This window comes from Vicugna pacos, chromosome 13 (genome assembly GCF_048564905.1).
Source record: "Vicugna pacos chromosome 13, VicPac4, whole genome shotgun sequence".
NCBI lineage: Eukaryota > Metazoa > Chordata > Mammalia > Artiodactyla > Camelidae > Vicugna > Vicugna pacos.
The window spans coordinates 50,783,606-50,793,113 of NC_132999.1; the positions used below are offsets into that span (position 1 = coordinate 50,783,606).

General features: G+C 49.6%; 2 long non-coding RNA genes across 2 annotated transcripts; one reads left to right on the forward strand and one right to left on the reverse strand.

Moving 5' to 3' along the window:
- Positions 1-630: 630 nt before the first annotated feature.
- On the reverse strand, positions 631-4,162 carry LOC140700953 (uncharacterized). The gene is made up of 3 exons (XR_012079714.1): positions 3,292-4,162; positions 2,878-2,929; positions 631-870 (listed from the first exon to the last, which is right to left on the reverse strand). It is a non-coding gene; the product is annotated as an uncharacterized lncRNA (long non-coding RNA).
- A 109-nt stretch (positions 4,163-4,271) lies between these two features.
- LOC140700954 (uncharacterized) lies at positions 4,272-5,605 on the forward strand. The gene is made up of 2 exons (XR_012079715.1): positions 4,272-4,448; positions 5,528-5,605. It is a non-coding gene; the product is annotated as an uncharacterized lncRNA (long non-coding RNA).
- The last annotated feature ends 3,903 nt before the right edge of the window (positions 5,606-9,508 follow it).

Below are 9,508 nucleotides of genomic sequence, written 5' to 3' on the forward strand. Positions count from 1 at the left end.
TGGGCCTCAGAGGCTGGGGCTCCCTCTCTCCTTGCCAAAAATTAGCCTATCGCATCCTGTGAAACTCAGGTGGGTGACTCAGAGGCCAGGCGAGCCACCTTGACAGCTGCTCCCAGGGCCGGGCTCCCGGGCAAGACCAAGGCGGGCGCCCTCCACACACACCCATGCCCAGAGGGGACCCCAGAGCCACCGAGAGCACCCCTTCCTGCCTCGCAGAATTGCCAGGGAAGCCCACCTCCCCCTCCCTCTCTCCTCTTTGCTTTTATCCCCACTTGTCTGGCCTGTTGTTTTCTCACCCGAGGTGAAACGTGAGATCTGTCATTAGAAATTACCGCGACTGTCTAGCAGCTGACAGCGGTGATGGGAGGGGAGAAGGGGGCCGAGCTCGGGAACCGACACACCTTGAGCTTTTCACCGATCTCCTCCCCCGCTGCCCTCCCACTGGGACAGCGGGCCAGATGTGGGCACACCCAAATCCCACTTGTTGTTTCTGGAAATAGTCTGGGAGAGTCTTCCTATGACAATTCTCAGAAGGTGGTCCGTGGACTCCTTGGGATCCCAGAGACCCTCTGAGGAGGTCTACAAGGTCAAAACTAATTTCATGATAGTTTTGAGACGTTATTTGTTTTATTCACTTTCATTCTCTGACAACACTCATTCTCTGGAGTTTTCCAGAAGCTACATGACGTAGGACATTGCAACAGACTGAATACAGTAGTGGCTACAAGAATCCAGCCCTCCTCTTTTAAACCAGATGGTGAGGACATCTACAAAAATCTAAAACCATGGATTCCAACCTTGAATTCATCTTGAAATAGCTGTGTGACTTAGGGGAAGTTACTCAACTTCTCTGAGCCTCAGTTGCTGCGTCTGCAAAATGGGAGGGATAATAATACTGATCTTATAGAACTGTTGTGAGGACTCAGTGATGTAAAGCATGTTAAACCCTTAGCACTGAGCCTGGCCACGAGTAAACGTTCAATAAAAGAAAAGAAAAAAAAATCCTTGACCTGATCACACCAAACCTTGTGGTTTCCCAAACACCCTGAGTGCCTTAAAGCCACTCTACCTTGGTATGCACTGTTCCCTCCACTTGGAATGCCCTCTGCTCTTTCACTTTCAACTTCTATTCATCCTTCAAGACCTGACTAAGACTCCATCTCTTCTTCAAAGTCATTCTTACGTTCTCTTCCTCACCCTTTACCTGGCTAAGCACTCCTTCCTCTGACACCTGCAACAATGATCCCAAACCTGGCTGCTCTCAGAACCCCAGGCCTCATGTTAAATCTATGTATGTTCAGGCCCCACCTCCTACTGGCTGAATCAGAACTTCCAGGGTGGGGCCCAGAACCTGTAGTGTGATGGGCTTCTCTGTGGATGAAGACGTGCAGCCATGTACACCCTCTATGCCTGCAGCACATCATCCTATAATTATTTCTTTCCAGGACACCGAACAAGGTCTCCCACAGAGGGTGGAGAGGGCCTTGAGGGCCAGAAGAGGCCTCCTTGTTTTGCAGTCTCCAGCCTGCTCCTTGCATTTGCTGAGCACTGACTCTGTGGAACATACTATTCTAAGTGCTTTACTTCTGTTTTCTCATTTAACCCTCAAGTCACCCCAGGAAAGGTATTGCTATCAGGGTGGGCTCTGTGGATTGACCTCCTAAACTTCCATCCCACCTTCCGGGGCAGCCATGAGAACATGCCTCGGACACTTCCTACTACAGGGACTATAACTGCTTAAAGGCCCCAGCAGTGATGTTTTGAAAGCCATCCTCACTTGGTTCCACTCATGACTTGACTGACTGTAATGGGGATACGAAGACAGACTCCTTCCTTGGAGACATGGACCACTTTGTGACCAACTTTGGGTCAGGGATTCCCAGCCTGCTTTGCTGAAACTTCCTTCGATGCTTCTGCCTACCTTTCCTCCATCTCTCGTTTTCTTGGAGTCAACTTGCTTTGCGATCTGACAGCTCTCCCATCCTCACCTGGCTCTTTACCTATTTACTCAGGCATTTCCCCTAATATCCCCCTTGCATGTTTAATTCTGCCTTGGTCTCTGCTTCTCAGAGGACCTGGACTATTTCGCCTTTTATAAAAAGGTTAGAAAGCTAAAACTACATTTCCCAGACCCCCTTGCACCTAGGGTTCTCGCTGTGGATGAGATTCTGCCTATCAGTTGCTCTAGTGAGATATTTGTAGGTGGAAGAGAGGTAGGGCACCCTTTTCCTCTTCTTTTAGCTATTTCTGCTGGTCAGCAAAGTTTAAGAAAATATGAGACTTTTCTACAAGATTCCTGTGCCCCTTCAGCACAGATGCCAAGAGGTGGCTTCAAAATCTGCCTTCTTGTCCCATGATTGGCAGTTAGGGGTGTGTGTCTTGAACACAGCCTCAGAGGCTATAACTCCCCTGATGGGTCAATTCTGGACACAGTTCCCAGAAGCCCAGCCTAGAGTTCTCTCCTTCAGCTCTTCCAGCAAGTCTGAAAGCCCCTAGTTCCCTGTGTTAAATCCCTCTTGTTTAATATATCTTGAATGGCTTCTGCCCCTGCACTAACACTGGTGTAATTATTATTCTCTTTTTATAGGTGAGAAAACTGAGCCTCAGGTGGTTAAGAAATCTACCATGGTGACAGAGTGGGGATGGGCACTAGAACCTGGCAGTCAGCTTCCCAGCAGTGTCTTAGCCACTGCACCAGGCTCTCTCCTGCACCCTGCAACCCTGTTTGGCATTTCTTACACTCTGGAAGCACCCTCAATAATTAGATTGGAGGAAAACGTATGTCCCACCTTATAAATTTATTCTACTTTGTATTTTAATACCATTATTTTTATCCCCACTTCATTCTATTAAAGACTTCAGGTGGTTTTTACTTACATGAAAAATCTATCAAAATGCAAGTCGAATTTCGGGATGTGTTGAAGAATTGCTTTAAAAAACAGGGAGAAGATGCAAAACTCAGCAAAAAAAAATTTTTTTTTAACAAGAAACAAAACTATTTGGCTTCTTTTCTCATTTTAAAAGCAATATGTATTCATTGTATTAACAGGCAAACACACAAACAAAGTAAAGATAAATTACTCAAAATTCTGCTCCCTGGTTTGGGGTGGGTACCACTAGTAACATTGTGTGTCATGGCCTCTGCACTGAGAAGGAAATTCAAATTCCTTACCATGCCCTGCAGACCCAACCCAGCCTGGGCCTGTCACCTCTGCACCCCCACCTCCCACTCTTCCCCTCACTCTGCTCAGGTGCCCAAATGGTCCTCGGATGAGGCAGGCACACACTCACCTCAGGGCCTTTGCACTTGCTGTCTCCTCTGCCTGGGATGCTCTTTCCCTCGTATTCCTGGGCTGGCACCCTCGTGTCCTTCAGGATTTTACTCAACAATAGCCTTCTCATTGTCAGCTCCCTCATTTGAAATATTACTTTTCCCCTCATCTACTCTTCTCCACCTCATTTTTTCCCCTTAACAATATTCCTGTGTATCATGTCCTCCATTCTCCTTTATTGCTTAGTACTGTCTCTCTCCCCACGAGAGTGTCACGTCACCTACAGGAGGGCAGGGATTTCGTCTGTCCTGTTCACCACTGTGCTGATACTGTACCGGCCACACTGATGTGCTCAATAAACATTAATTGAATGAATTAATCCACATCAAGAAAAGGTTCCTGCTTACCACTGTTTTAAAACCTTTATCATTTGACAGTTTGGAATAAAACATCTGACTATTTAAAAGCAGCTGCCCTGAAAATCTGTGGCCACCGTACCCAGTGAACTGTTGGAAGCGTTCGCCAGCACTGTGACGTGTGCGTGGGGCTATGCGATGAGTTGTTTCAGATGCTTCCCGAGTCCCTGCAGCTCGAGAGCTGAACCAGCCCCTAATCTGGAAGAAGGCGGTGATTTGTAAGGAGTCTGCTGGCCAAAGCGCACAGCCTCCGAGGCTGGCCACAGAGCAGGGCAGCTCCAGGACCTGTGGTTCTCTATTCACGCTCCCGGGGCTCCCTGCTGTTTTGGGGAGGGAAGCATGATGCTCCCTTTGATGGTCTGCTTGAAGCGTAGCCTTAGAGTTCACACCTTCATTCCCCACAGCACAGCTGACACCCTTTAAACAAGATGCTACTAAGCCCCAGGGATAAGAAGGAAATCAGCACAAACAGTGTCACCCGGCTAAGTTCTCTGTGTCACTTGCCATGAACCCTCAGCTCTGGGTCCAGTGACCTCACAAATGCCCAGCTTCCTGTCAAGTTCCGTGTGCAAGAGGCCCCCACTCCGCCCCCCAAGAGAACCCTCCACCTGGACTCCTCCAGGTCCAGATCACACAGAGCAAGGCCCAGAGGGATGCAGATGCCATCAAGGAAAGGCAGAAGAGGAAAGGGCCAGGGAGGCCATGGATGCAGCCCAGGGGAATTCGTCCCCAGGTACCAAGGTCATCCTCAAGGAGCCAGGTCAGTCACTGAGGGCTTAAGAACAGCCAGGTGTTATTACAAGATATTGAACATAGTTCCCTGTGCTGTACAAAAGAAACTTTTAAAAAATCTATTTTTATATATAGCGGCTAACATTTGTAATTCCCTAAAAAAAAAGAAACAGCTATGTGTGACCTTTAATCCAGGGTGTGACCCAATTTGAGTCTCATGAATCTCTATTGGATAAGTTGGCAACATTGTCAGGGGCTCAGAGCTTAGGGTGCCCTATGGACTTGTGTGACCTTGGACAACCCTCTCTCTCTTAGCCTAGTTCCTAAATCCTTGACAGAGGTTCTCCAGGGGGTGATTCTGCCCCAGGGACGTTTGGCAATGTCTGGAGACACTTTCAGTTGTCACAACGCAGGGGCGGGGAGGTGTTCTTAGTACCGAGTGGGAAGGGGCCAGGGATGCTGCTAAACATTCCACAATGCACAGGACAGCCCCCAACAGGGAATCATCCATCCCCTCAAATCAATAGTGCCAGCGTTTAGAAACCCTGCTGTATAATAAGGGGACAATAGTACACATCCCATGGGCTGGTTGTGGGGACTGAATGAGGAAGTGCACCTAAAACACCTGCGACAGGAAGTTCTCAGTGAGTGAGAGCTATTGCCACAGTAAAACCCCCATGACATCGGAAGTGGGGCCCAAGGACTTCAGTCCTGTAAAAGGCAAGACTCTGTACTGCAAAGTCAGAGCAGCACGCCGAGCTAGCTGGTAATAACCTCTAGGGGACCAGGACCAACTGCCAGTTGCAGTTTTCCAGAATTTGAGTTATCACAGGGTTTGTATTGAATTTTGGTATCATCTCTATTTCATGGTTATGAAGCCCAATTTCCCTCCGGAATCATTTCTGCCTGTGTAGTTCTGAGGTGGGCTTCTTAACCACCATATGACGGAGACTGTTGGGTATATTTGTAAACCAAGAGTAACTAGGTTAAAAATGAGGACCAGAGGGTACTTGTAGGAGAAAAGTCATCGGTATCGGTGCATGAACTTTATGCTGTCTATTTCGTGTGCTCAGAGATCTTTTTTTTGGCTTGTTTCCTGGTTCACAGATGAGGCCGCCTGATAGGGAGTCTGAAGAGTGTAGGTATTACCATCAGCTGAATAAATTCTGTCTGCTTTGGAATGTACTGTATCGTATGATTTTTTTTTTAATTGCTGTGCCCGGAAACAACTTCCTAAGGTTGGACTTAGGGGAATTATTTTGGCAAATATAGATTAGGTGTCTATGCTGTGCCAGGCACAAGGGAGGTACAGGGAGCCAGTCAGCCAGCATGGGATCCAGAACTGAGTACACGCCTCGGCCCAGCAAAGTGTTATCCAACCATTCACTCATCCATCAAGAAATATTTAATAAGCACCCATGTGTGCCAAGCATTGCTCTAGGAATTGACTTACATTAAATCCTTTTATCTTCAAAATTACTTTGCAGATTATAGGTCCAATAATCCCCACTTGACAGATGAAAAAACTGAGAGTCAGAAAGGGGGAGTCACTTGTTCAAAATCACACCTCCAGGAAGGGGTGGAGCTGGGCTGAGCTCACAGCCCATCCAGGGCGCCCAACTCCCCTAAGGAAGCTTTGTGCAACTGCTCTCTAAGAACCCTGAATGGAGCGCTGGGCTTTGCCCGGCTCCAGGAGCTGTGAAACGGGTATTTCCTTAAGCTCTTTTCAAACTTAGATGGTTCCACCCTTGAGAGATACCTAAGCGCCAGCCTCCCATGACAAAGGAGGAAACCCAGCAGTTCTGGGGCCCCAGTGATGCTGGCCTCCTGCCAGCTGTCCCAGCCCCAGAGTAAAGCCAGGCCTGGGATGACAGAGGGCTAGCGAACAGCGGGTAGGGTGAGGGGTCAGCCGTCAATCAGGAGGGGAAGTTTGAACACCTGAGCTGGAAGAGAGCTCTGACTCTGGGGAAACACATGTGTTCTTGCCTCGTTTAGTGGAAAAAGTGTGAACTTTGGAGCCCCAGAATATACTCGGCCCCTATTAGCTGAGTAACCTAACAGGCAAGCTGTATAATCTCTCCATCCCTCAGTTTCCTTATTTATAAAATGGGGATAATAAGCCCTACCTGTGTGGATTAAATGAAGTCACATCCTACTGGATTCAACATGCAATTTGGCAGGAAGATGAAAAGTGCAATACAGGTAACTCCCAATCTTCCTTCCTGTGCCCGTGGCAGACATCACTAATAGATCACAGACCCCTTCCCCACCCAGCCCAGTCACAGCTCCAGACTCCCGCTCATGGCAGTGTCCTAGGCGGCTGCCTCCAATAGAGTTGACATGTGTCCTCATAACCTATTACAAAGTTAGCGCTTTAAAACAAGCACCTTATTTTATCTCATGATTTGATGGGTTAGGAATTCAGGCAGGGGCCGGCAGGGCAATAATTTGGCTCCACGTGGCATTACTGAGGCTGCTTGATTCAACAGCCAGCTGTGCTCTTCTGAAGGGTCCGTCAGGCCCACCCACGTTCCCGGCAGCTTGGTGGGGACTGCAGTAAGGTTGGCTGCTCTCCCTCACTACACGGTCTTGGAGCCTCTGCAGGTCCACATGGACGCTCCAAACTTCATGTGACAGCAAGGAGAAGCTGCAGTCTTGCAAGGCCTGCACCAGGGCAGAAGGGCATGGCTCCTGCTGTATTCTGTTGGTCAAAGCCGCCACAGGCCCACCCAGGTTTGAGGAAAGGGGACCTAGATCCCACCTCTCCGTGGGAGGACTGTTAAAGAATTTGCAGCCGTCTTTAACCTGCTGCAGGAGGGGAGATGAAGCTTCTTGTCTGCCAAGCTCCTGAAATAATCAGCAAATGATAGGACCCTTCTTACCACCCCCAGGCCCCCACTGTCCACATCTGCATTCAGAATCTTCTTTGTGCCAGGTTCTGCAGGGGGTACAGAAATAAGCCCGTCCTGGTCCCTGCCCTTCAGCAGCTTTCTGTGGGCCTGGGAAAATGCACCTGTTCCATAAAGAAGTAACGGCTGAGTGACTCAGCCAAGGCAGAGGGATACAGATCCTTCTGAGGCTCAGAGGAGGAAAATATGACTTACATTTGGGGATAGGATGAGGGTAGGTGGCATCCGAGCTGCATTGTAAAGATGGCAACACCTTCCAGATGGATTCACACATTCACTGAGCATTTATTGCCTGCTGTGTGCCGGGACCTGTCTTTGGCCCTGAGGATGCAGCAGTGGACAGGACAGGACCCCTCTCCCACGGAGGTAATCATTCTGGTTCGGGAAGACTATTCGTAGGCAAGATTGTAAGTAAATAAAGAGCATAGTTTCGGATCATGATAAAGGCTGTGAAGAGAATCAAGTGGGATAAAGGGACCAAGTGTAACTGGGGGTGGGAGTGGGGATGTGATGAGTGAAGGTACCAGCCAGGTGAGCACCGAGGCCCATGTGCCAGGCACGGTGTCCACCGGTGTCCAGGCTATAGTGGGACAGTGGTGATCACAGCTCTATCTGAGGGACGGAAAAAGGCCCATGAGGATGGGCAAGGGGAGGGATGCAGGGCCGGGGCAGCGAGGCTGTAGATGCCCTGGTACGGAGTCTAAGGTTGCCTAGGGTTTGACTTGAGTTTGCCGTAGGAAGAAGCCCTCTGGCTTAGACGGCATGGGATCGGGAGGCCAGTGAAGAGGCTGTTGTGATGCCCACAGGGGATACTTGGGGTGAGAGGAGTGGAAGTAGGGAGAAGGGCTTAATTGGGGCTGTTTTGGGAGGTGCCAAAAGCATTTGCAGATGGACAGATAAGGGGTGTTGAAATCAAAGAAGACTCCAGATTTTGGGTGAAAGGAAGGGGTGCGTTTCCTGAAATGAGGAAACTGGAAGAAGGAACTTAGTCTGAGCAGATGGCATTGCTGTCATTTGAATTTTAGTTTCATTTTTTCTCTCATGGTCACCTTGTAAGAGTTTTGAAATGTCTGTGAGACAGGCCTTTGGAGCCAAGCAAACCGAGGCCAGGGTGGTTCCTGCCCAGACCCCCAGTTAGCAGGAGGAGAGCGGGGTGTGAACCCGAGGTCTAGCCAACCCCAAACCCCTTGCTACATTGTACACTAGGGGTTGTCAACCTTACCCCACCCCAGGGGACACTGGGCGGTGTCTGGAGGCATTTTGGGCCATCACAACTGGAGACATCCAAGAGCCTTCTAGTGGGTAGAAGCACATTGTAGGACAGTCTCAACAACAAAGAATGATCCTGTTCCAAATGTCAGGAGTGCCGAGGCTCAGAAACCCTGACACAGACCATCCAGGAGAGGCAAAGAACAGTGTGAGCGGGGATGGGAAGACGAGGATGTGATTTTGGTGATGGGACTCGAACGATCAAAGGCACTGGGACCAGAAGGCCCAAGCTGGGGTTGGGAAGAAGTCCAGGTTGGCCAAGGGGTCATGTGGGACATGCTCACTGAGAGGGGGGTTGGGACCAGATCCTGACGGGGCTCACAGGCCAGGTCGAGCAACCTGGACTCCCCTCAGGGGGCTGAGGGTCAAGCCCAGGGGAGGGGTGTGATGGGAGAGCATGTTTTTGCTTCCCACATCCCTCTCAGGAAAGCAGCTGATAAATGTCCTCACACTAAGGGATAAATGATGGAAGACTGAACTGATGACCCTTTCCTCGGCTTTCTGTGTTTTAATGATGGCAAGTGTCAAACCAAAGGAGTGAGGCAATAATGGTGGAATTCCAGGCCTCGTCAGGCTGGATCTGGAAAGAAAAGCCTGCCAGTGGGTGATTCTCAGCCTAGGCTGAGGAGGTCAGAGACCTGGGCCGGATTTAGGAAACCCTGGTAAGAAGGAAGTACACTGATTTTCCATCAGTCAACATCCACCGAGCACTCAGGTCTCCGTGTCAGGCACTGGTAAGTGCTCCACCTGCATCACCTGCACAACCCCCCATGCCTGTGAGGGCAGTTCTGCTCCAGACAAAACCTGAAGCACTCAGGGGTGAAGTGGTAAGTTGTGGAGCTGGGACTTGAAGTCAGACAGTGCTCCTCTGGGGCCTGTATTCTTCATCTTGACCTAGCCCAGGGAAATC